General features: G+C 38.2%; 1 long non-coding RNA gene across 3 annotated transcripts in view; it reads right to left on the reverse strand.

Annotated features, from left to right (window-relative positions):
• Nucleotides 1–7794: 7794 nt before the first annotated feature.
• LOC143660877 (uncharacterized) overlaps nucleotides 7795–27644 on the reverse strand; it is a 127869-nt gene continuing 108019 nt past the window's right edge. Inside the window, exons 5-6 of one of the 3 annotated variants that reach the window (XR_013164292.1) lie at nucleotides 9782–9865; nucleotides 7795–8118 (exon numbers count right to left, since the gene is read on the reverse strand). This is a non-coding gene — a long non-coding RNA (uncharacterized LOC143660877). Of the gene's footprint in view, nucleotides 8119–8141; nucleotides 9866–27644 lie in introns of those variants that run through there. The other 2 variants (XR_013164293.1, XR_013164291.1) reach the window with 2 other exon arrangements.

Raw genomic sequence — 27644 nt, forward strand, 5'->3', positions numbered from 1 at the left:
TTTTATTTGTAGGAAGATTTTTGATGACTGATTGAATCTCCTTACTTGTGATTGGTTTTGTTGAAATCTTCTATTTCTTCTGAGTCAGTGTAGCTTGTTTGTGTGTCTCCAGGAATTTGTCCATTTCATCTAAGTTGTGTAGTTTGTTGGTGTATAGTTGTTTAAAATATCCTCTTATGATTTCTTTCATTTCTTCAGGGTCTGTGGTAACGCACCCCTTCTCATTTCTGATTTTGTTTATTTGCATCCTCTCTCTTTTTTTCTTTGTCAGTCTTGCTAGTGGCCCATCAATTTTATTGATTTTCTCGAAGAACCAACTTTTGGCTTTATTCATTCTTTCTATTGTTATTTTGTTCTCCCATTCATTTATCTCTGTTTTAATCTTTGTTATTTCTCTTCTTCTATTTGCTTTGGGGTTAGTTTGCTGTTCTTTCTCAAGTACCTCCAGGTAAGTTGTTAAGTCCTCGATTTTTGCTCTTTCTTGTTCTTTAATATAGGCATTTAAGGTAATAAATTTCCCTCTCAGCACAGCCTTTGCCGCATCCCATAAGTTCTCATAAATTGTATTCCCATTTTCATTCATCTCCAGATAGCTACTGATTTCTCTAGCAATTTCTTCTTTGACCCACTGGTTGTTTAAGAGTGTGTTATTTAATCTCCATATATTTGTGAATATCCTCATTCTTTGGTGGTTATTGTGATCTAGTTTCATCCCATTGTAATCAGAGAAAGTGCTTTGAATAATTTCAATCTTTTAAAATTCTAAAGACCTGTTTTGTTCCCCAGCATATGATCTATCCTGGAGAATGTTATACCTTGTGTTTTGGGGTGCAATGACCTATATATGTCTGTTAGATCTAATTCATTTATCAAGTTATTTAACTTCTCTGTTTCCTTGTCGATCTTCTGTCTGGTTGTTCTATTTATAGAGGAGAGTGGCATATTGAAGTCTCCTACTATTATTGTTGAAACATCTATCTCTCCCTTCAGTTTTGCCAATGTCTGTATAATGTACTTTAGAGCTCCTTGATTGGGAGCATAAATATTTATGATTGTTATATCTTCTTGGTGAATTGATCCTTTAATTAGTATATAGTGTCCTTCTTTGTCTTTTATGATGTCTTTACATTTAAAGTCTATTTTGTCTGATATTAGTATAGCTCCTCCTGCTTTCATTTTGGTTACAACTTGTATGGAAAATCTTTTTCCATCCTTTCACTTTCAATCTATTTGTATCCTTGTGTCTAAGATGAGTCTCTTGTAAGAAGCATTTAGCTGGATTATGTTTCTTTCTCTTTTTTTAAAAAAATTTTATTGATAAAACAATGTACAAGCACTTACATTCTTAACATATAAGCATTCCATACATGGTGTACAATCAGTGGCTCTGGATTATGTTTCTTAATACATTCTGCCAATCTGTATCTTTTAATTGGTAAGTTTAGTCCATTAACATTCAAAGTTATTACTGAAAAGGTGTTTCTTGATTCCACGAGCTTATCTTTTTTATTTTATTTGTCAGATCTATATATTTTTCCCTCTTTCTCTTTTTATTATTTAAATTACCCCTAGCAGTACACTTCAATTCTGTGCCCTCCTCCAGACCTCCCTCTCCTGTCTTCTTTTTCAGCTGGCAGAACTCTTTTTAGTATTTCTTATAGGGTTGGTCTCTGGTTGACAAATTCTTTCAGGACTTTGTCTGTGAAACTTTAATCTCTCCCTCAGTTCTGAAGGACAATTTGGCTGGGGACAGAATTCTTGGTTGGAAGTCTTTCACTTTCCATATCACTGCCTTCTCACCTCCAGGGTTCTAGTTAAGTAGTCTGAAGTCAGTCTCATTTGATTTCCCTTGTATGTAGTGCATTGTTTTTCGCTTGTCATTTTCAGGATTTTCTGCTTCTCTTCAACATTTGACAGACTGATTAGTATGTGCCTTGGGGAAGGCCTATTTGGATTTATTCTGTTTGGAGTTCTTTGAGTTTCTTTGACTTGCATATTTGTGTCCTTTATGAGGGTTGGGAAGTTTTCCCCCATTATAGCCTCAACTACTCTTCCTAGCCCTTTACTCCTCTCTTTTCCTTCCGGGACACCAGTGATTCTTATATTTGTGTGTTTTGTTTTGTCTATCATTTCCTTGAGTTCCCATTCATTTTTTCCTTTTTTTTTTTTTGCCATTTCTGTTTTGAGTCTTTGAAGTCAATTATCCTGTCATCTATATCCCTTATTCTTTCTTCTGTCTCTTCAAATCTGAAGAGTATGTTTTTTATTTGGTCAACAGAGTCTTTAATGTCTGTGATTTGTGCTATTTTTCTGTTTATTCTTTCAAATTCCTCTTTGTGCTCTTCTACTGCTTTCTTGATCTACTTTATGTCATTTGCTGTCCCACTTATTTTATTAAGTAGAGTTGTATGAACATCTTTGATTAGTTGTTCCAATGTCTGTGTCTCCTGTGGTGTTTTAATCTGGTCATTAGGCAGGGCTATATCTGCCTGCATTGTGATATGCTTAGTGATCTTCTGCTGTCTTCATCGCAGCATATAAATATCTTGATTGATTTACTTTGGAAATTGATTTCTTTCAGTAGTCTACGGCCTTATGCTTGTGGGATGGTTGTACAGCAGGTTGCATGGCATGGGGTGCAGCATTCAGCATGGTGATTTGTTTCAGGGAAGATGTTACACTGATGCTTGTGAACTTGGGCGCCCAGTGGCCAGGGAGGATGTAGCTGTGCGGGTGCACTGGTCTGGGGGGCGTAACCCTGGTGTGCACTGGTTAAGGCACAGAGCTCTTTGTGAACATTCGTAGAGCTGTGGCAGCAGGTCGGCATTATACCTTCATGGATTGGGGTCAGATGCTGTGCAGGTTGGCACTTTCTCCATGCTGGAAAGTGAGGCTGGGGCCTGTGCACATGTGCAGTTCTAGGACTGCTGTAAAGTGCAGTTCCCAGAGTTGAATGACATGATTGGGGGCCCATGTGCATGCGTGGGCCTGAGAGTGCCATAAACAGATGTGCTGAGCTCAGGGTGGGTGGGGTGAGGCTGTGCAACACAATGGGCGGGGATGGGGGTAGCTTAGGTATGGAGGTTAGAGCCTGCAACCTGTATGTACTGGTAGTAGCCTACAGGGAACAGGGAGGGGGACGTAATTCTCAAGAGGGGTGCAGGAGAGGTGGGTTGGGATGCACTTGGGGTGGGGTGGTGGGGCAGGTACGTGCACTGGGGCCTGGTGGGGTGGGGGCACCTGGAGCATGGGGAATGGGAGCAGGTGACAGGGTTTAGGTGTGTGGGATGTGGGGTGAGTCGCTGGTCACAGGTGAGGGTAGTGCCTAGGAACAGGGCCTGGCTTACTTCCTATTCCCGTGCTCCCGTCCATGCACTCCCACCGGCTCTGCTGCTCCACAACTCAGTGCCAGGCTCCAGCTTTCTGCCTCTCAGTTCCAGCCTCTGCAACTAGGGTTGCTGCATGTGATGCAGAAGGCTCTCCCAGGTCAGCCACACTCCCAAATTGCCACCTCAGTTGCACTCCTGTCCCTTCTCTAACTTTTTCATGGAGCAGGGCTAATCTCAATCTACTCTAGTTAGCCATCTTCCCAGAAGTCTGCTTTCTAAGATTTTTAATCCATAAAAGGGTACTGATTTTTGTTGAATACTTTTTCTGCATTGACTCATATGATCATGTGATTTTCATTTTTTATCCTGTTAATATTGGATTATGTCCTGTTAATGGTTAATATTGGATTATTTATTACAGTCTGTTAATGGTTGATATTCTTTTTTTTCTGTATGCTGTGAGGTGGGGATCACATTTAATTCTTTTCTATATGACTATCCCATTATTACAGCACCATTTCTTGAAATTTTTTTTTTTTGGTGGTTGTTTGTTTTGGAGTGCATGAGATGGGTATCGAACTAGGATCTTGCATGGCAGGCAAAAATTCTACCACTAAACTACTCATGCACCCCACTGATTCATTTCTGAATATTGTTCTCACCTTGCATCCTGGGAACAAACCCCATGGTCATGGTGTATAATTCTTTTTATGTACTGCTGAATTCATTTGCTAATATTTTGTTGAGGATTTTTGGATCTACTTTCAAGAGAGATATTGGTCTCATTTTCTTTTTTTGTACTGTCCTTGTCTGTATAAAGGTAATATACATAATGAGGTGGGAAGTTTTCCCTCCTCTTCTATTTCCTGGAAAAGACTGCATAGTATTTGTGTAATTCTCCCTTAAACATTTGGTAGAGTTCTCCAGAAATCATCTCGGCCTGGGGATTTCTTTTTTTTGTAGTTCTTAAATTACTGATTTGATTTTCTAAATAAATACAAGGTATTCAAATTATTACATATTGGATGAGTTCTATTAGTTTGCATTTTTTGTGTTTGTGTGTAATCGGTCTATTTTACCTAAGTTGTCAAATTATTGTGTATAGAATTGCCCACAGTATTCCCTTCCTTACCATTCTTTGGTGTCTGCAGGGTCTATAATGATACCCCATCTCATCCCTAATATTAGTAATTTGTGTCTTCTCTCCTTTCCTTCATCATTTTTGCTAGAGGTTAGCAATTTTATTGAGCTTGTCAAGGAATCTTCTCTTTGTTTCACTGATTTTCTCTATTGTTTTCCATTTCATTGATTTCTGCTTTTTTTTTTTTTTTTTAGACAGCCAGGAAATAGTTTATTGGTGGGCACAAGTTGGTGAGGGCACTGCTGGCAAAGCCATCATGAGTGTAGGGTCTGCCACTTGTCCAAGGGGCTATGTCTGGGGATGTATTTAACCCTTTAACTATCTGGGATGAGATACTTCTCAGCCACCGGGACTTCTAATTCATCAACATTAAACTTGGTAAAGCCCCATTTCTTGGAGACATGGATTTCCAGGCAGCCAGAGAACCTGAACTTGGCCCTGTGTAGTGCCTCAATCACATGCTCCTTGTTTTGTTTTTTTTTTTGTATTTTTATCGACAAATTTTTCACATATATATAGTCCATATATGGTGTACAATCAAGGGCTCATAGTATCATCACATAGTTGCGTATTCATCACCATGTTCATTTTTAGAACATTTGCACCACTCCAGAAAAATAAATAAAAAGAAAAATCTCATGCATCCCATACCCCTGACCCCTCCCTCTCACTGATTGACTAATACTTCAATCTATCCAATTTATTTACCCCTTATGCCCCCTATTATTTATTTATTTGTTATCCATATTTTTTTACTCACGTGTCCATACCCTGGTTAAAAGGAGCATCAGACCCAAGGTTTTCATAATCACATGGTCACATTGTAAAAGTTATATCATTATACAATTGTCTACTGGAACACAGCTTAACAGTTTCAGGTACTTCCCTCCAGCCACTCCAACACCCCATAAACTAAACAGGGATTTCCATATAATGCATAAGTATTACTTCCAGTATAACCTTTTGACTCTGAAATCTCTCAGCCACTGAAATTTTATTTTGTTTCATTTCTCTTTCACCTTTTGGTTAAGAAGTCTTTCTCAATCCCATGATGCCAGGTCCCGGTTCATCCTGGAAGTTCTGTCCCACTTTGCCAGAGAGATTTACACCCCCGGGAGTCATGTCCCATTACGGGGGAGGGCAGTGAGTTCAACTGCCGAGTTGGCTTAGAGAGAGAGAGGCCACATCTATGCAACAAAAGAGATTCTCTGGGGGTGACTTTTAGGCCTAATTTTTAGTAAGCTTAGCCTGTCCTTTGCAGGAATAAGTTTCATAGACATGCTCCTTGTTTTGAAGCTTGGTGTAGATGGATATGATCACTTGGCCAATATGGACACTGGCTACCGTAACCTGGGACGAGGCTCTCCATTTCCAGGTTGTCTGGCTAAATAGAAAGCAGACTTTTGTTGGGCTTTTTTTTTTTTTAAATCTGTGTCACCTGTGGCCAGCTTCTTCAGTTTCTAGTTTGAGATACATGAAGTAAAAGGACAACTCAGAGAACTTATTACCACATTATTCCTCACGTACCAAGGTTCCTAGCTGGTCTGCTTTCTTCTCTTCACCTTTCAGAAACTTAGGTTTATTTTCAGATCATACGCTTTTAAAGTCAGAGGAGATTTTGGAGATTAACTCGTTTAATCATCTTATTTTACAGCTGAGGAAAGTAAAGTCCAAGGTTACAGGCTAGTTAGTGGTAATGTTAGTAATAGAATCCAGCCTTCAGAGCTCATTTTAGTACATCATGTCATCTCAATCAGATGACTTTGTTTCATTTTATTAGATATGCATTTAAATTACTTGGGTCTTTTTCCTTCAAGTGCTCAAATTTAGGGAAAAATATCTTCACTACAGTTTACCTAGTAAGGAACCAAAAACTTAGGAATCATTTTGTAGTGCATAAATTCAAATTTAAAAATTACAAAAAGTTAATTAACTTCTGTTTTACATTTTACAGTGCTTATAATACTGTGAAATATATCACATTACCAACCACCGATAAGATTCTATCTGAAAATCCTATGACATGCAAAAATATTCCAGTTGTTTTTATTTAAAGACAAGCTATAAACTCGATGTAATTATTTTAGGAAACATGTCTACTTCCACTGGTATTGTTTTTTTCATCCCTACTGAAATACCTAGCTGGCTTTAAAATCCTTTATTGCTGTATCATTGCATTGACACAACTGTCAATGAAAGATGTTTGTTTAATCTAGTTTAGGAACAGCTTCAGCTGCATAACTGAGATTTCTAAGATTTCCTAAATTGTTTCATAGATAATTTCAATGGATTTATTTTTCTACTCCCAAGTATTAGGCAGATATCAAATACAAAGCTATATTATTTAGTTTGTCAAAACTCCATACTATGAACAATTGCCACCACCAAACCAGAGACTTAATACTTGATGTATAGCCTTCCACACCTTTTCCTAGGGCATATTTAAATATAGCTTTATGTGAGTGTTTCAGTAGGAAAAACTTTCTGTTTTGGCACTTCTACAGTATTTAGCATGGGGCATGGGGCTCTTAGGCTTTTGAGAAAGAAGGAAACATGTTGTTACACATACAATCTGCTTTTTGGGTTTGTATTATTAATCTTTTTAAATAATGTTAACATTTTAAGTCTATGTAGGTGTAGGCATTTAGGCTTAATTCATTTTAACATTATTCTATGTTGGTAGGAACAGGCTCTCAACCACAGGTAACATTTCCAGGTTGTTGGTAAGAATGAAAGAAAAGAGAAGGCAAAATGAGACATACTGATTTCTAAAGTAGTCATTGTTTAAGATTATTTCTAGAATATAGGGCTTACCATATATAAGCCCTATATTTTATTGTACCAGCTATGAATCAAGAAGTGAAAGGTTTATTAACTTTCCCTAGAGAATCCTAACACACTGTCTAAATTTTTTCTTTTTTAAAAGTAGAATTTATTATTTTCTTATCTATAAAAAATGATCATTAGAGAATATGAAAAAAAATTTAAGTATAGAGAAAATGAAAATGGCCTAAATTCTACTCTTCAGCAATTACAAGTTAATAGTCTGATGTCGCTTCCAATCTTTTCTCAATACATACATATATTTTTATAAAATTGGGATGATATTTTTATGATCAAGTGAACATGAAAAACATTTGAGTGCCAGTAAATTTTAAATGACCAAATTTTTAAATAATTATAAATTGATGTAGCAATTTATACAATAATTTTATTAAAATTGATTTAGGTTAGGTTTTCAATTTCCGTCCTTACAAATGACACTTCAGTGAGAATCTTTTATATATAAATCTTTACTTGAATTTCTATTTCTGTTGGATAGATCCCTAAAAGGGCAGTTATTGGATCAAAGATCACAAACTTTTTTAAGATTATTAATATATCTTGCAAAATAAGTGTCTTAATTTTAAGTATAGTTTTGAAAATTTAACCCGATTTTTATCAAGCAGATAGAGGTGATTTGCTATTGGACAGGGAAAAATACATGCATTTACTATGGATAACATACCTATGTATTGAAATTGCTTCTACCTGTTCAGAACCATGATAAGTAAGCTGGTACCATTCCGGAATGAGCCATTTTAAACTGAAGGGAGTGATAGATCTTTCAACAATAATAGTAGGAGACTTCAATAACACCATTCTCCTCTATAGAAAGAACAACCAGACAGAAGATCAAGAAAAAAACAGAGAAGTTAAACAACTTGATAAATGAATTAGACCTAACAGACATATGTAGGTTACTGCACCCAAAAACGCCAGGATATACATTCTTCTCTAGTGTTCATGGTAACATTCTCCAGGATAGTTCATAAGCTGAAGCATAAAACAGGTCTTTATAAATTTAAAAACACTGAAATTATTCAAAGCACTTAAAAAAAGTTGGAATAGACTCATTTTTGGTATCGCTCTGTTATAGCCTTATGCATGTCTGAGAATACACAGCTGCCTTTTTGCTATGCAAGCTGCACTTTAATGTTTGCTTAATAAACATTAAAGAAGTAAAATAGGAAAGGAAGTTATTACCAGTAATAAGTTGCGATGTTCACATCAGAGGTCTCACCTCTGGCACTGTGCTGCTGCTCCTCAACATCTTGGTTATATCTAATTACTAAGAGTAGCAATTTTCTGTCATTATGCCCGACCTTGCAAAAGAACTCTGCTGATGGAGAGCAGTGGGCTAGAGTTTCCTCTTGCACTTCAGGCAGGGTGCTACGTATGCATCCTGATCAAACTGCCCTATGATTCATACTGTATCTCACAATCATTTTTTCCTTCAAATTTTGTCACTATCTTCATGATTGTTGCTGGATATTCTCTTGGAAAACATAAGGTTCCTAGCAGTGAAATCCCATTTGTCATATTCCATTTTAAGGCCTGGCAGAGTTTGTCAATATTCAGGCTAATAGAGGGTGCGTATCACAGACATATAGAGGTTGGATGGGGGGACAACTCTCAGTTTAAGCATCCTAAGACATGGAAGCTCAAAGAATTGTAAAAATGAAATAATAATTAGTTCTGTTTAGTGAACAGAAAATGTCCAGTTTTCAATTCATCTTTTATTAATAAGTAGAATAAAAATAAACCTCCCATTTTAAAATTTCTTCCTGGGGCTTCTCAAAGAGAAATCTGTGAACACTCTCCTTTTCTCATAATTTATTTTTCAATTCTGGCTGTTAACCATGTCCACCTATCCTTTATGTCAGAGGCAGAAAGAACGGAGAAACAGCAAGAACTTATCTATTTCCTTTCCCCATCAGACTTGCATGGACGCTTACACTAAGAATTTTCACTTTGTTCTTGTCAGCATAATAGATATATATGGTTAGCTACACCTTTCACTTTGTTACCAACTATCGCTGAATTATTTCTGAAGGACAAGGTTTCACTAGAGATAGTTAGTTAGAAGTATGTTTCCAAACTACACAATTCCTTAGGCAAACATACACAGAAGCTGGAGGACAGCTTTTATAATTATTCCAGGAAAGTGCTAAGCATTGTCCCCCTCCCCGCCCCCCTTAAACTCCCTACAAGAAGTGTGAAAACAATGTTTTCAGTTTCCCATAACATAGGCAGAAAACTTATGTGCTAAATCATCTGGCTTCATTTTGATTACAAGGGCTTACAGCAGACAATAACTTGGGAATACAAACATATCATTCAGACATGAAGAAACCTAGATGGCGGTGGCTTCATGTCACTTTTTTATTATGTCTGGGATATATATTGGTTGAAGTTTTTTCCCCCAGTATCTTTTAGATGCCTGAAAGGAACCCTGAAAACACCAACACATCATTTCCCTACTTCGTACCTGAATTTCTCTAAATATTACCTCCGAACTTGGTCTGCAAGCATCAGGTCAGGTGTCTACTGTACTGAACAGTCATCCTGTAGGCTGTAATTAATTAAAAGGCAGTCTGAAATCAGTTACATTTAGGTGGTGATTTTAACCATTTGTATTTTTAAACACAATGAATTCGCTTCAGAAAAATTTAGTACTCTCAAGGGCTTGCTCCGTGATTTTTCTTTGGCCAGGCACTTCGTAACTCAACTGCATTCTTCCCCTTTCGACAATCTATTTACCGACTTCCTTCCTATCACGTTCACTTGGGTCGGGGTGGGGAGCCAGGTGGAGGAAATGCCCAAACGGATCTTCAGGACTCACTCTCCTCGACCGTCCTCTCAGCAGAGATGCGCCTGAGAGGAGGTGACCAACCCAAGGCCGCCCGTCGCCGGCCGAACCCGGTCCTGGAAGGTCCCCAATGGGGGCACCCCCTGGGTTTGCCTCGAGATCCGGCAACCGCTGAGAAGGAAGTGACCGGTAGAGGAGGACTCACCAGAGGAGCGGAAGGAGGAGGAAGACCCTTCTCTAGGCTCCGCCTCGCGCAGGGCCGAACCCGGAGGGGCCGCAGGGGCGGGGCGGGATCCCGGGGGCGGGGCGTCAGGAACGGAAGCGCAAGGCGGGGAGGAGGCTTAGAACTGGGCGGGGCCTGGGGAGCGGAGCCTCGAAGGCGGGAACGCAGGGCTGGGTGGAGGCTCAGAACTGGGCGGAGCATCGGGGGCGGTGGCGCCGGGGAGGAGACGCAGGGGAGGGCTGAGGCACCGGAGAGCGGCTCCCGGCCACACGGCTTCCTCAAAGTGGGCGGGTAGAGTGGACTCGTGTTGTTTTTTTTTTTACATGGGCAGGCACCGGGAAACGAACCCAGGTCCTCTGGCATGGCAGGCAAGCGTTCTTGCCGCTGAGCCACTGTGGCCCTGGACTCGTGTTTTTGCAGAGGAAAGAACCCCTCTTCCCAAGAAGGAAGGCAAGCTCTAAAACAGGGTCACCATCCCGCAACCCCGCAGGTTTTTCGCCCCTCGTCAGGTCAAGGGGTGGCAATTAGGGAGCTTCTGCTTTCGTTTTCTTCTCGCCGCCCTGACCGCATATTTGGAACGTTTTGTCAGAGACGCGGTTAAATTTTTCGCGCTCTGTGACACCATCTTAACCCAAATTTCTCATTGTCTCATATATATACCCCGAAGGTGCACCAAAAAAGGTAAAGGACCGAAAGACAGTAGTAAGGCTGGTAAGGAAAGAATAAAAAAGTCTGTATAATTGTCTGTGCAAAGTAGACTTCAGCTTCCATCACTGCAAAATATGTTGGGTTAAGCAACCCGATTCTGTGTTAAACCCTGGGAAAACAAAGACAGGTAAAACACAAGAAATTCTAATAGGGGAGGCAGAGAAATAGAAAAACAATTACACTTCAGTGTAAGTTTAATGAGAAAAGCACGTAAAATAGGTACAAAGGTAGCATAACTGAAGAAGTAATTCCATAGGGTGTGGGATGGGGGCCTAAGAAAAGATTTCATCAGGAAGTGATGTCCATTTGAGGGGGTATTTGGAGCAAAAGAAGGATTTTTTTTTAAAGGCCATGAAGTAGGTATTAATAAATTGCCACAGAATGCTGATTGACAACACAGAAAAAAAGTGAAATATAAAAGAGTTTAGAATTACTTTAATTGATTTTTAATTTTTTTTTGCATGGGTGGACACCAGGAAGTGAACCCTTTAAAATTGTAGGCAAAGATAGTTTAAACATGGGGTGAAAGGATAGGGAAATTTTTACTCAAATCATAAGTATTAGAGAAATAAAATAACAGCCCTCCATAATTCTCACTCCCAGAAAGACCAGTGTTACTATATTGGTGTAAGTTCCTCCAGGTCATATATATTCATAATGTTTCTATAGAAGTGGAATCTTCACATGCTGTGAGGTGAGATGGGCACGCAAGGGACTGTGTTGCCTTTCACAGTCTAGTGTTGTCTGGGCTGGATTGCCGGGTCCACCACTTCCTACTTCTATCAATTTAGAAAGATACTTCACTTTATCTCAGTTTTCCCCTTTGTAAAATAGGGCTATAACTCTACCAGTTGTCAGTTGAGATTTTAAATATTTGAAGGGACCTTTTGTGGGACTCATAAAACTCTCAATTGATATTTATAAGGGCTTGTGCTGGTTTGAAGCTATTATGTACCCCAGGAAAGCCAAGTCCTTTTTAAAAAAGTTTTTTATTAATTTTTAAATTAAAAAAAATATATGACAAGAAACACAAACATTCTTAACATATGATCATTCCGCTCTACATATATAATCAGTAATTCACAATATCATCACATAGTTAAAGCCACATCCTTTAATCCTCGTTCAACATTGCTTGGGTGGGATCTTTTGATTGTTTCCATGGAGATGTGACCCACCCAATTGTGAGTGGTAACTTTGGATTAAATGGTTTCCATGGAGATGCGTCTCCCCCTTTTCAAGGTAAGGTTATTTACTGGAGTACTTTAAGAGGGAACCATTTTGGGAAAAGCTGGAGAGCGGACATAGCTGAGAGAGCCCACACAGCCAGAGATCTTCTGCAGAGAGCACCACGGAATCCTTTTGAAAGGAGCAGTCAGGAGAGAAAGCTAGCGGATGTGCCTTTCCAGCTGACAGAGATGTTCTGGACCCATCAGACATTCTTGAATCAAGGTATCTCTCTGTGGATGCCTTAGTTTGGATATTTTCATGGCCTTAGAATTGCAAACTTGCAACTTAATTCCCTTTTTAAGGATATATTGCATTCTGGCAGCTTACAAACTAAAACAGGGCTGTACTTTTTTTTTTTTTTTTTTTTTTGCACATGGCTAAGTGCATGCGTTCATTCTTTTTTTTTAAGCAATTTTAATGAAATAAATTCATATACCCTACAACTTGTTCTAGTTTGCTAGCTGCTGGAATGCAATATACCAGAAACGGAATGGCTTTTTTTTTTTTTTTTTAATTTTTTTATTAATCAAAAAAAAGAAAAGAAATTAACACAACATTTAGAAATCATTCCATTCTACAAATGCACTCAGTAATTCTTAGTATCATCACATAGATGTATGATCATCACTTCTTAGTACATTTGCATTGATTTAGGAAAAGAACTAGCAAAACAGCAGAAAAAGATATAGAATGTTAATATAGAGAAGAGAATTAAAATAATAATACTAATAATATATATATATAAAAAGGAAAAAGAAAAAAAACAAAAAAAAAAGATACAAACACACAAACAAACAAACAAAAAACCATATTTCAGGTGCAGCTTCATTCAGTGTTCCAACCTAGTTACATTACACTTAGGTATTATTGTGCTGTCCATTTTTGAGTTTTTGTATCTAGTCCTGTTGCACAGTCTGTATCCCTTCAGCTCCAATTACCCATTATCTTACCCTGTTTCTAACTCCTGCTGGTCTCTGTTACCAATGATATATTCCAAGCTGATTCTCGAATGTCGGTTCACATCAGTGGGACCTTACAGTATTCGTCCTTTAGTTTTGGGCTAGACTCACTCAGCATAATGTTTTCTAGGTCCATCCATGTTATTACATGCTTCATAAGTTTAGTCTGTCTTAAAGCTGCATAATATTCCATCGTAGGTATACGCCACAGTTTGTTTAGCCACTCGTCTGTTGATGAACATTTTGGCTGTTTCCATTTCTTTGCAATTGTAGATAATGCTGCTATAAACACTGGTGTGCAAATATCCGTCTGTGTCTTTGCCCTTAAGTCCCTTGAGTAGATACCTAGCAGTGGTATTGCTGGGTCGTAATCCATTCTGCCATTCTATGTCTTTTGATTGGGAAATTCAGTCCATTAACTTTTAGTGTTATTACTGTTTGGATAATATTTTCCTCTACCATTTTGGCTTTTGTATTATATATATCATATCTGATTTTCCTTCTTTCTACACTTTACTCCATACCTCTCTCTTCTGTCTTTTCGTATCTGACTCTAGTGCTCCCTTTAGTATTTCTTGCCGAGCTGGTCTCTTGGTCACAAATTCTCTCAGTGACTTTTTGTCTATAAATGTTTTAATTTCTCCTTCATTTTTGAAGGACAATTTTGCTGGATATAGGAGTCTTGGTTGGCAGTTTTTCTCTTTTAGTAATTTAAATATATCATCCCACTGTCTTCTAGCTTCCATGGTTTCTGCTGAGAAATCTACACATAGTCTTATTGGGTTTCCCTTGTATGTGACAGATTGTTTTTCTCTTGCTGCTTTCAAGATCCTCTCTTTCTCTTTGACCTCTGACATTCTAACTAGTAAGTGTCTTGGAGAACGCCTATTTGGGTCTATTCTCTTTGGGGTGCGCTGCACTTCTTGGATCTGCAAATTTAGGTCTTTCATAAGAGTTGGGAAATTTTCAGTGAAAATTTCTTCCATTAGTTTTTCTCCTCCTTTTCCCTTCTCTTCTCCTTCTGGGACACCCACAACACGTATATTTGTGCGCTTCATATTGTCCTTCAGTTCCCTGATCCCCTGCTCAAGTTTTTCCATTCTTTTCCCTATAGTTTCTGTTTCTTTTTGGAATTCAGATTTTCCATCCTCCAGTTCACTAATTGTAGCTTCTGTCTCTTTAGATCTACCATTGTAGGTATCCATTGTTTTTTCCATTTTTTCTTCTTTGTCCTTCACTCCCATAAGTTCTGTGATTTGTTTTTTCAGATTTTCTATTTCTTCTTTTTGTTCAGCCCATGTCTTCTTCATGTCCTCCCTCAATTTATTGATTTGGTTTTTGAAGAGTTTTTCCATTTCTGTTCGTATATTCAGCATTAGTTGTCTCAGCTCCTGTATCTCATTTGAACTATTGGTTTGTTCCTTTGACTGGGCCATATCTTCAATTTTCCGAGCGTCATCCATTATTTTCTGCTGGTGTCTGGGCATTTGATCAGATTTCCCTGGGTGTGGGACCCGGCTGGTTGAAAGGTTTTTCTGTGAAATCTCTGGGCTCTGTTTTTCTTTTCCTGCCCAGTAGGTGGCGCTCGTGGCGCGCGTCTGTCTGCACGGCAGTCGGCCCGGGAAACCGCGCATGGAGGCGGGGGTCGCTAGCCGCCGCGGCTTGGGAGAGTGCCGGTCCTAATTGCCCAGCTGGCCCGAAACGCCAAGCGGGACTGGAGGGCCCCGCTATCCAACGTTCCCAGTCAGACCGGGGAGCCACGTGCGTGGAGGGGACCCCAGTCGCCGGCCGCCCCGGCCGGGAAATCGTGCGCCCCTCGGGTATCTCACTGCAGCAGATTCTCCCTGCCCGTTCAGCTGTTCCAGAATGGGGTACGCTGTCTTTTTGGTCTCTGTCGTGACTCCGGGAACTGTTTCGTATTGTTTCTGTTTCTTTAGTTGCTTTTCTGGAGGAGGAACTAAGACCCGCGCGTCTTACTAAGCCGCCATCTTCTCCGGAAGTCCGGAATGGCTTTTAAAAGGGGTGATTTAATGAGTTGCTAGTTTACAGTTCTAGGGCCGAGAAAATGTCCCAATTACAACAAGTCTATAGTAATGTCCAATCAGAGGCATCCAGGGAAAGATACCTTGGTTCAAGAAGGCCGATGAAGTTCAGGGTCTCTCTCTCAAGTGAAACAGCACATAGCAAAAACAGTCAGGGCTTCTCTCTCAGCTGGAAGGGCACATGGCGAACATGGCGTCATCTGCTAGCTTTCTCTCCTGGCTTCCTATTTCGTGAAGCTCCCCGGGAGGTGTTTTCCTTCTTCATCTCCAAAGGTTGCTGGCTCGTGGACTCTATGCATCTCATGGCTTCATTGTTCTGCTCTCTCTGAATCTCTCATTCTCCAAAATATTTCCTCTTTTATAGGACTCCAGTAAACCAATCAAGACCCACCCAAATGGGTGGAGACATGTTGTCCCTTAATCCAGTTTAACAACCACTCTTGACTAAATCACATCATCCAGGGAGATGATCTCATTACAGTTTCAAATATACAGTATTGAATAGGGATTATTCTACCTTTATGAAATGGGATTTGTATTAAAACATGGCTTTTCTTAGGGGGCATACTTCCTTTCAAACCAGCACACGACCCATCTAAAATGTACCATCAATATCTTCTGCTATATTCACAGAGTTGTGCATTCATCACCAGAATCAATTCTAGAACATTTTCACCCTGCAGAGGGTTCACTATATTATAGTCTCATGTTTCATTCTACGGTTTTCCTTCTAGTGACATATATGACCCTAAACTTTCATTTTCAATCACAATTGTGCCCATGTATAAGCACTGTTAGGGGCTGTACATTTCAAGCCTAGTTGTTAAGCATTTAAACACAATTCTCAAACTCATTTAGCAATATTTTGATTTTATGATAAAACACTTTCATTTATTCTTTGATTATAATGTTCAGTGAATTTATTAATTTGACAGTTTAAATTTCCCATTCAAATGCTATTTATAAATGCTGTTGAATTTTTAAGCATCGTACATTAAAGTCACAAAAGTATACAAATCTAACAAATTCTCTGACACGTTTTAACACTGTTTATAAACTTCATTTGTTAAATATCCTTAAATATGTCAAATTCACACATTATTCACACTTTACTGTATCTGATTGTCTTGGGTACTTCACACCTATGAGAAGGCAGATTTGCACTCTAACCAGCGGACTCTTCCTGAACACTTAAGGGCATTGGATAGGAGCATGGGCTTCTAGTCAGTATGCAGAAGTTGAAAGTCTGGCTCTGCTACTAACTGGTTGTGTGGGTTTGGGCAAGCCATGTAACTCTCTTTGCCTCCATTGTATTATCTGAAAATGGAAGTAACAATAGCACACACCTCATCAAGTTGTGTGAGCTTTACTTGATTGAGTTAGGGCATACAAAGCATTTGGAACAATGCCTGGGAAAGTAGTAACACTCAACAAATGCTATGGTGTTTTTAGTGTAAATCTAGTACGTCAAATGTTCTTAAGCATCTGTATAGCATGAAAATGAAACTTATACATTAACCAAATTCACTTACGCATTTAAGCATTTACTACATCCTTAATTGGTCAAATCCTCGATATTTCAGTTGAAATTGTCTGAAATGCCAGGGTTTTTCTAGCCTGTCCAGATTCTCTAAAATATTTCAAATGTCTTAAAAACAGAATGCATGCACACATAGTGAGTTCAAAATTTGTTACTATTTCTGGTGTCATTAAAACAATATTCATATCTTCATCCTGTGTAAGTTTATTGGCGGGCAGTTGTTATCCAAGTGAGGGGAACAGATTTATTTTGAAACTGATATCTTGATGTTATGTGTTCAGGGTTGTCAGTCAAAGACTTGAGATTGGGGGGTTATGATTCAGGGTTTTCAGTCAGAGATCCCAAATGGGGAATGGGTGATAGGGGGTGGGGTGGAGGTGTAACCGAGAAATTAGGATTTAAAGGATGATTTTAATTACTGAATCATACTTCTTTTTGTTTTCTCAGCTATTGGAGTAGACAGGGGAATACCTGAAATCCCTAAACTGTAGTTCACCTGCTATGATATCTGAAAAGAGTGTAAAAGCGCCTATCTTGTGCCTTTGTGACTCTAAGAGCTGTTTTACCCTTTATCTGGTCATTTTCTTGAGGGCAAAGGCCCTAATTCTAATGAAGAAGTCAGCCATTAATTAGCCTCAACCCGGGACATTTGTAGATCATATCAGCTAGTTTCTGCTATTGAAAGATAACTTGTCTTCCTTCCTTTTAGCTTACACCTATAGTACTGAAGTGATAGCTCTGCCACCCCCCTTTCAGTTTATGATCTCCTATTGAAATGATAATGAAAACACTGTCTCCTTTTGTGCTTTGAACTTGCTATTCAAAATGACCTCATCTCCCCTTGCTAAAATGCTTAAAAACCTTGAACTGGGGGAGACAGATTTGGGGCCGCTAGGCCATCTGCTCTCCTCCTACGCACCTAGTAATAAGCTCTTTCTATCTTTGAAACCCCAATGTCTCAGGAATTGGTTATAGAGTGCGTTGAGTAAAAGGATCCATGGTCTTGGTCCAATAACAGAGTGTGCACCTCCTGGGGATTCCATCTGGCCTGCCAGTTAAGAAAATGAGCCCCTTCTATTTGGTGGGATTTGCTTGCTATGTAGTGGGGATTCAACGTCCACACATTTCAGCTTGGATTTGTTTTCACAACCTGTTGATCTTCCCGTCCCTTAAGAATCTTACAAGTTTTACCTTTACTTAATTTTTATGGTAACTGCTTTAAACTTTTCCCTGCTTGATTTGAGAGGAAGGAATTCTGCACTTTCTCACTGGAGCATTCAACTGACCTCTTTGCTTGTTAAAGTTAAATTCTTCACCTTCTTTATATTTTATTTTTTATCTGTTTAAGAAACAGATTAATTTCACAGTCCTACATCATAGGATTATTGTGGGGCTTAAATGAACTTCTGTAAAGCACAATGTCTGGAAGATAGTAAGTGCTTAATATGTATCAATCATTATTATTGTATAGTTACTTTTCTCAGGTTTTTTTTTTTCTTTAAACATTCTGAGTTATTTTTCATGTCACTACATATAGAGATTTCTCATTGCTTTTAGTGGTCATATAGTGTTCTATTGGATATACCATTATTTATTTTGTCTAAACTCTCATGGTCATGTATGCCCTCCCGCTCCTCCTTTTTTTTTTTTTTTGACTATTATGCACAATATTATAGCAAACATTCTAGTACCTATATTTTTGGGCATTTGTATGTTAAATAACCCTCCAAAGAGGTTTTACAAATTTACACTACCATAAATAGTGTAATAAGAGAGGTCATAAGGAACTTGGGCAGGGCAGATGAGGCCATTCCAGGCATGGGAACCACACAAACCAGCTACTGACTTGTTTTGGGAAAACCACAGTTTACATCTAGCCGCATCTACATGAAGCTCTATCTACAAATCAGAAAACTGAACTCAGGCCAGGAACTTAGTGAAGACATAGCATCTGCAGCTTTATAACAGTGGAATTTGAACTGTACATATGGCTTTGTAATTTTTTATTTTTTATACTTCCAAACAAATTGTATTTTTTTATTTTGTGAATGAATGATGATTTATGTAACTTATTCCTTATTACTGAACATTTAGGTTATTTGACAGAAACAAGTCAAGGAATACCCTTTAGCTAAATTTTTGCTCACATCCTTAATCATTTTCCTGGGATAATTCCCAGAAGTAGAATCACTGGGTTGACAGACATGCACATTTTTAGAGGTTTGGTTTATATTCCAAATTGCCTCCAGAAAAGTTGCTCCAATTTATATTCCCTGCAGCCAAGTGTGAAAGCATCCTCATCTCCAAAAGCACAGTGTACTATTACTTTAAAAACAGTCTTCCAATTCCGGAGAAGATGGCGGCTTAGTAAGACGCGCAGATCTTAGTTTCTTCCCCAGGACAGCTACTAGGGGAGTAGAAACGATACAGAAAGCGCCCAGAGCCACAACAGAGATAAAAAAGACAGTGTACCCCATCCTGGAATGGCTGGCTGGCTGAGAGAAGCAGCTCGGGTGAGATCACCGAGGCGCGCGGGCCTCACCGAGCGGGGCGGCAAGCGGCCGGAGTCACTCCCTTCCCCCTTCCTGGGCCGGCTGGGAGAATTGGAGAGGCGGTCCCCTGAAACCGCGGCGGCTGGCGCCCACACCATGCGTGGCCCCCCGTACCAACTGAGAGAATTGGATTGGAAATCCCCAGGCCGCGGAGAACGGTGACGGGTGGGGGAGGCCCCTTCCAAACCCGTGACTCCCCGGGAACGTGCACTCTCCCGGGTGGGCCGCTGCCGCTGGCGCCCTCCCTCCACGCTTGTCGCCCTGGGCCGACTAGGAAATTCAGACGGGCTCTTTCCCGGGCTGCAGCGGCCAGCAACCCTCCCTGCGTTCGGACCCCGGGCCGGCTCAAGCCGCTTCGGACAGCGAACCTCTCGGACGGCGAGAGTTTTCCAAAGTTTAAGGTCCCACAGCACCTTTTACTGGTGGGACCCGCAGACAAACGTGAGCCACGAGTGCCACCTACTGGGCAGGATAAGAAAAACAGAACCCAGAGATTTCACAGAAAAATCTTCCAAACTTTTGGATCCAATACCCAGGGAAATCTGTCTAAATGCGCAGACGCCAACAGAAGATAACGGATCACGCTCAAATAATTGAAAATATGGCCCAGTCAAAGGAACAAACCAATAGTTCAAATGAGATACAGGAGCTGAGACAACCAATGCTGAATATATGAACAGAAATGGAAAACCTCTTCAAAAATGAAATCGATAAATTGAGGGAGGACATGAAGAAGACATGGGCTGAACATAAAGAAGAAATAGAAAAACTGAAAAAACAAATCACAGAACTTATGGAAGTGAAGGACAAAGTAGAAAAGATAGAAAAAACAATGGATACCTACAATGATAGATTCAAAGAGACAGAAGATAGAATTAGTGATTTGGAGGATGGAACATCTGAATTCCAAAAACAAACAGAAACTATCGGGAAAAGAATGGAAAAATTTGAACAGGGTATCAGGGAACTCAAGGACAATATGAACTGCACAAATATACGTGTTGTGGGTGTCCCAGAAGGAGAAGAGAAGGGAAAAGGAGGAGAAAAACTAATGGAAGAAATTTTCACTGAAAATTTCCCAACTCTTATGAAAGACCTAAAATTACAGATCCAAGAAGTGCAGCACACCCCAAAGAGATTAGACCCAAATAGGCGTTCTCCAAGACACTTACTAGTTAGAATGTCAGAGGTCAAAGAGAAAGAGAGGATCTTGAAAGCAGCAAGAGAAAAACAATCCATCACATACAAGGGAAACCCAATAAGACTATGTGTAGATTTCTCAGCAGAAACCATGGAGGCTAGAAGACAGTGGGATGATATATTTAAATTACTAAAAGAGAAAAACTGCCAACCAAGACTCCTATATCCAGCAAAATTGTCCTTCAAAAATGAGGGAGAAATTAAAACATTCTCAGACAAAAAGTCACTGAGAGAATTTGTGACCAAGAGACCAGCTCTGCAAGAAATACTAAAGGGAGCACTAGAGTCAGACACAAAAAGACAGAAGAGAGAGGTATGGAGAAGAGTGTAGAAAGAAGGGAAGTCAGATATGATATGTATACTACAAAAGGCAAAATGGCAGAGGAAAATATTATCCAAACAGTAATAACACTAAATGTTAATGGACTGAATTCCCCAATCAAAAGACATAGATTGGCAGAATGGATTAAAAAACAGGATCCTTCTATATGCTGTCTACAGGAAACACATCTTAGACCCAAAGATAAACATAGGTTGAAAGTGAAAGGTTGGGAAAAGATATTTCATGCAAATAACAACCAGAAAATAGCAGGAGTGGCTATACTAATATCCAACAAGTTAGACTTCAAATGTAAAACAGTTAAAAGAGACAAAGAAGGACACTATATACTAATAAAAGGAACAATTAAACAAGAAGACATAACAATCATAAATATTTATGCACCGAACCAGAATGCTCCAAAATACGTGAGGAATACACTGCAAACACTGAAAAGGGAAATAGACACAAATACCATAATAGTTGGAGACTTCAATTCCCCACTCTCATCAATGGACAGAACATCTAGACAGAGGATCAATAAAGAAATAGAGAATCTGAATATTACTATAAAGGAGCTAGACTTAACAGACATTTATAGGACATTACATCCCACAACAGCAGGATACACCTTTTTCTCAAGTGCTCATGGATCATTCTCAAAGATAGACCATATGCTGGGTCACAAAGCAAGTCTTAACAAATTTAAAAAGATTGAAATCATACACAATACTTTCTCGGATCATAAAGGAATGAAGTTGGAAGTCAATAATAGGTGGAATGCCAGAAAATTCACAAATACCTGGAGGCTCAACAACACACTCTTAAACAACGAGTGGGTCAAAGAAGAAATTGCAAGAGAAATTAGTAAATACCTCGAGGCAAATGAAAATGAAAACACAACATATCAAAACTTATGGGATGCAGCAAAGGCAGTGCTAAGAGGGAAATTTATTGCCCTAAATGCCTATATCAGAAAAGAAGAAAAGGCAAAAATGCAGGAATTAACTGTTCAATTGGAAGAACTGGAGAAAGAACAGCAAACTAATCCCAAAGCAAGCAAAAGGAAAGAAATAACAAAGATCAGAGCAGAAATAAATGAAATTGAAAATATGAAAACAGTAGAGAAAATCAATAAGACCAGAAGTTGGTTCTATGAGAAAATCAATAAGATTGATGGGCCCCTATCAAGATTGACAAAAAGAAGAAGAGAGAGGATGCAAATAAATAAGATCAGAAATGGAAGAGGAGACATAACTACTGACCTCACAGAAATAAAGGAGGTAATAACAGGATACTATGAACAACTTTACGCTAATAAATACAACAATTTAGAGGAAATGGACGGGTTCCTGGAAAGACATGAACAACCAACTTTGACTCAAGAAGACATAGATGACCTCAACAAACCAATTACAAGTAAAGAAATTGAATTGGTCATTCAAAAGCTTCCTAAAAAGAAAAGTCCAGGACCAGATGGCTTCACATGTGAATTCTACCAAACGTTCCAGAAAGAATTAGTACCAATTCTCCTCAAACTCTTCAAAAAAATCGAAGTGGAGGGAAAACTGCCTAATTTATTCTATGAAGCCAACATCACCCTCATACCAAAACCAGGCAAAAATATTACAAAAAAAGAAAACTACAGACCAATCTCTCTAATGAATATAGATGCAAAAATCCTCAATAAAATTCTAGCAAATCGTATCCAACAACACATTAAAAGAATTATACATCATGACCAAGTAGGATTCATCCCAGGTATGCAAGGATGGTTCAACATAAGAAAATCAATTAATGTAATACACCATATCAACAAATCAAAGCAGAAAAATCACATGATCATCTCAATTGATGCAGAGAAGGCATTTGACAAGATTCAACATCCTTTCCTGTTGAAAACACTTCAAAGGATAGGAATACAAGGGAACTTCCTTAAAATGATAGAGGGAATATATGAAAAACCCACAGCTAATATCATCCTCAATGGGGAAAAATTGAAAACTTTCCCCCTAAGATCAGGAACAAGACAAGGATGTCCACTATCACCACTATTATTCAACATTGTGTTGGAGATTCTAGCCAGAGCAATTAGACAAGAAAAAGAAATACAAGGCATCGAAATTGGAAAGGAAGAAGTAAAACTATCCCTGTTTGCAGACGATATGATACTATACGTTGAAAACCCGGAAAAATCCACAACAAAACTACTAGAGCTAATAAATGAGTACAGCAAAGCAGCAGGTTACAAGATCAACATTCAAAAATCTGTAGCATTTCTATACACTAGTAATGAACAAGCTGAGGGGGAAATCAAGAAACGAATCCCATTTACAATTGCAACTAAAAGAATAAAATACCTAGGAATAAATTTAACTAAAGAGACAAAAAACCTATATAAAGAAAACTACAAAAAACTGCTAAAAGAAATCACAGAAGACCGAAATAGATGGAAGGGCATACCGTGTTCATGGATTGGAAGACTAAATATAGTTAAGATGTCAATCCTACCTAAATTGATTTACAGATTCAATGCAATACCAATCAAAATCCCAACAACTTATTTTTCAGAAATAGAAAAACCAATAAGCAAATTTATCTGGAAGGGCAGGGTGCCCCGAATTGCTAAAAACATCTTGAGGGAAAAAAACGAAGCTGGAGGTCTCGCGCTGCCTGACTTTAAGGCATATTATGAAGCCACAGTGGTCAAAACAGCATGGTATTGGCATAAAGATAGATATATCGACCAATGGAATCGAATAGAGTGCTCAGATATAGACCCTCTCATCTATGGACATTTGATCTTTGATAAGGCAGTCAAGCCAACTCACCTGGGACAGAGCAGTCTCTTCAATAAATGGTGCCTAGAGAACTGGATATCCATATGTAAAAGAATGAAAGAAGACCCGCATCTCACACCTTATACCAACGTTAACTCAAAATGGATCAAAGATCTAAACATTAGGTCTAAGACCATAAAACAGTTAGAGGAAAATGTAGGGAGACATCTTATGAAACTTACAACTGGAGTTGGTTTTATGGACCTTAAACCTAAAGCAAGAGCACTGAAGAAGGAAATGAATAAATGGGAACTCCTCAAAATTAAACACTTTTGTGCATCAGAGAACTTCATCAAGAAAGTAGAAAGACAGCCTACACAATGGGAAACAATATTTGGAAACGACATATCAGATAAAGGTCTAGTATCCAGAATTTATAAAGAGATTGTTCAACTCAACAACAAAAAGACAGCCAACCCAATTACAAAATGCGAAAAAGACTTGAACAGACACCTACCAGAAGAGGAAATACGGATGGCCAAGAGGCACATGAAGAGATGCTCAATGTCCCTGGCCATTAGAGAAATGCAAATCAAAACCACAATGAGATATCATCTCACACCCACCAGAATGGCCATTATCAACAAAACAGAAAATGACAAGTGCTGGAGAGGATGCGGAGAAAGAGGCACACTTATCCACTGTTGGTGGGAATGTCAAAGGGTGCAACCACTGTGGAAGGCAGTTTGGCGGTTCCTCAAAAAGCTGAATATAGAATTGCCATACGACCCAGCAATACCATTGCTGGGAATATACTCAAAGGACTTAAGGGCAAAGACACAAACGGACATTTGCACACCAATGTTTATAGCAGCGTTATTTACAATTGCAAAGAGATGGAAACAGCCGAAATTTCCATCAACAGAAGAGTGGCTAAACAAACTGTGGTATATACATACGATGGAATACTATGCAGCTTTAAGACAGGATAAACTTATGAAGCATGTAATAACATGGATGGACCTAGAGAACATTATGCTGAGTGAGTCTAGCCAAAAACTAAAGGACAAATACTGTATGGTCCCACTGATGTGAACAGACATTCGAGAATAAATTTGGAATATGTCTTTGATAACAGAGTCCAGCAGGAGGTAGAAACAGGCTAAGATAATGGCCAATTGGAGTTGAAGGGATACAGACGGTGTAACAGGACTAGATACAAAAACTCAAAAATGGACAGCACAATAATACCTAATTGTAAAGTAATCAGGTTAAAACACTGAATGAAGCTGCATCTGAGCTATAGGTTTTTGTTTTGTTTTGTTTTGATTTTACTATTATTACTTTTATTTTTTTTCTCTATATTAACATTCTATATCTTTTTCGGTTATGTTGCTAGTTCTTCTAAACCAATGCAAATGTACTAAGAAATGATGATCATGCATCTATGTGATGATGTTAAGAATTACTGATTGCATATGTAGAATGGTATGATCTCTAAATGTTGGGTTAATTTCTTTTTTTCCATTAATTAAAAAAAAAAAAGAGAACGGGTAATTGGAGCTGAAGAGATACAGACTGTACAACGGGACTGGATATAAAAACTCAGAAATGGACAGCACAATACTACCCAATTGTAATGCAATTATGTTAAAACACTGAATGAAGCTGCATGTGAGGTATAGGTTTTTTGTTTTTTTTCTTTCTATTATTGTTTTAATTCTTATTCTGTTGTCTTTTTATTTCTTTTTCTAAATCGATGCAAATGTACTAAGAAATGATGAATATGCAACCATGTGATGTTATTAAGAATTACTGATTGTACATGTAGATTGGAATGATTTCTAATTGTTTTGTTAATTCTTTTTTTAATTAATAAAAAAAAAAAACAGTCTTCCCAGTAATAGAATTGATCAAGACCTTTGGCTTGTAGGTTTTATTTTAAAATATTGTTAGTAATTTTTTCTGGCCACAAAAATAACATCTATGGATTTATAAAAATTCAAACATCAAGAAATATATAATGTAGAAAGTAAAAGTGCCCACACTCCTCATCATCCAGAGTTAGTAATATATATCTGTAAATATTGATTATCAAGTATATTGAGTTTCAGCTTTTCCTATGAATATACTAAATGCCCTTTATGCATATGACTTTACAAAACTATGCCTTAATATTTGGTGACTTGTGTACTTCAGTTAACAAAACATCTTTCTATGTCAGTATAATTAGATTGATCACTGTTGTTTTTGTTTTTGTTTTGTTTTTTTGAGACTGAATTAGTGGTAAGCTGGTGCCTGCTTCTACAGCTTGAGAGAGCGAGCCAAATATGCACAAATCTTCACAACTTCGAGTTCATTGGCATCATCTTGTTTGCTTGGAATGTTGAAATGTGTCATGGTGGGGCAATCTACATTGACAAACACTACAAATCAAAGGTTTTTTTGAGAGTCAGTTTACCCAGTTCCACATTGGACTGAATACTATTCCAATAAATAGAAGTACTATAATTTATTTATCACTCCCCTGTATTATAAATTGGGCTGTCTCTGATTTTCTATTATTATTACAAACAATATTACAAAGAACATCTTTGTGCATATGATTTTTCACACTTGTGTGAGTATATTTATAGGACATATTCCTGGAAGTAGAATTGCTAGGTCAAAGGGAAAGAATATTTAAAAATCTATTAGATATTCTCAAAAAGCCCTTTAAAAGAGGTTTTACCAGTGTACTTTTCTACCTATAATGTGTGAGAGTACATATTTTCCCTGGATGTAGGTTTGACATTTAGCTAAACTCAGTTGGAAACATGCTGAATTCCATTTCTAAGTAGGACTTTCACCAAATGAGTACAATGTAATTTACTATCTTTTGATCACTTATCCAAAACCAGCCATGATTGTTGAAAAGAAAACCAGCATAGGATGGTGGAGTTATACAGAGAAGGTAGGGTTTAACAAATGAATATGATTGCTAAATCATTAAATTGACATTTCTTTTAGTCTCCAGTATCTTAGAGCAGCTAGAAGTAAAAACCTAAAATTGTGGTTTGGGTTTTAGGTTTTTACCTAAACTCTGAAATCTGTTCTATAATAAATGTTGTGTTGTGCTTTGAAATTTATTGCTTTTTTGTATATATGTTATTTTTCATAAAAAAGTTGATTGTGATGATAAAAAAATAGTTATTCCTTCTGGGCTCTTATTTCTGGAGTAGCTAGAAGGAAAAATCTGAGATGATGGTATTGTAGCGCAGGACAAACTCTGGGATCTGTCCTGTAACTACTTGTTGAAGAGTGCTTTGAAAGTTATTGCTTTTTTCTTTCCTTGCTTTGTATACAGGTTATATTACACAATAAAAAAAGTTAAAAATGATAATAAATAACTGGAAAGATAAAGATGCCAGGAAAAAAAAAAAAAGAAAGAAAACCAACATGATAACATAATCACAGGGAAAATCAATTGTGTCTTGACTTGCAGCTTGTCAGAGACAGATTTTTCCATAGTTGAATACATTTACATTTCTGATCAATGTAAATAGATTGTACAATTGGCAAGTAAGCAACCAATAAACATTTGTTGAATGAATAAATGAAGGTTTTATGCTTTGGAGAAGAGCTTTGTATGGAACTCTTTCATTAGATTGTGTAATATTTCTTCAGAATGGATTCCTAGAAGTGAGATTCTAAATGTTACTTAAAAGTGAAAATTTTAAGTAACATTTCATCTACCCAGAATATGGCAACACTGCTAAAGCTTAGGAAGTGCATTCACACCTGTACAGTCACACACAAAAGTTCACCAGAGCAGCCAAAATAGCGGACAAAAAGTTACTAAGTCTCTTATATTTCACTCATGGGGAAAACCTTAGACTCATCTCAGATCCCACCAAGTTCACACTTGACATTATATCTAATAAGTTGGTTATCTGCTTTCCATACCTTGGCAGTGTGGAAATAAAAAATTAGAAGGGGAAGGAAGAAAG

Source organism: Tamandua tetradactyla, chromosome 17 (genome assembly GCF_023851605.1).
Source record: "Tamandua tetradactyla isolate mTamTet1 chromosome 17, mTamTet1.pri, whole genome shotgun sequence".
NCBI classification, from domain to species: Eukaryota; Metazoa; Chordata; class Mammalia; order Pilosa; family Myrmecophagidae; genus Tamandua; species Tamandua tetradactyla.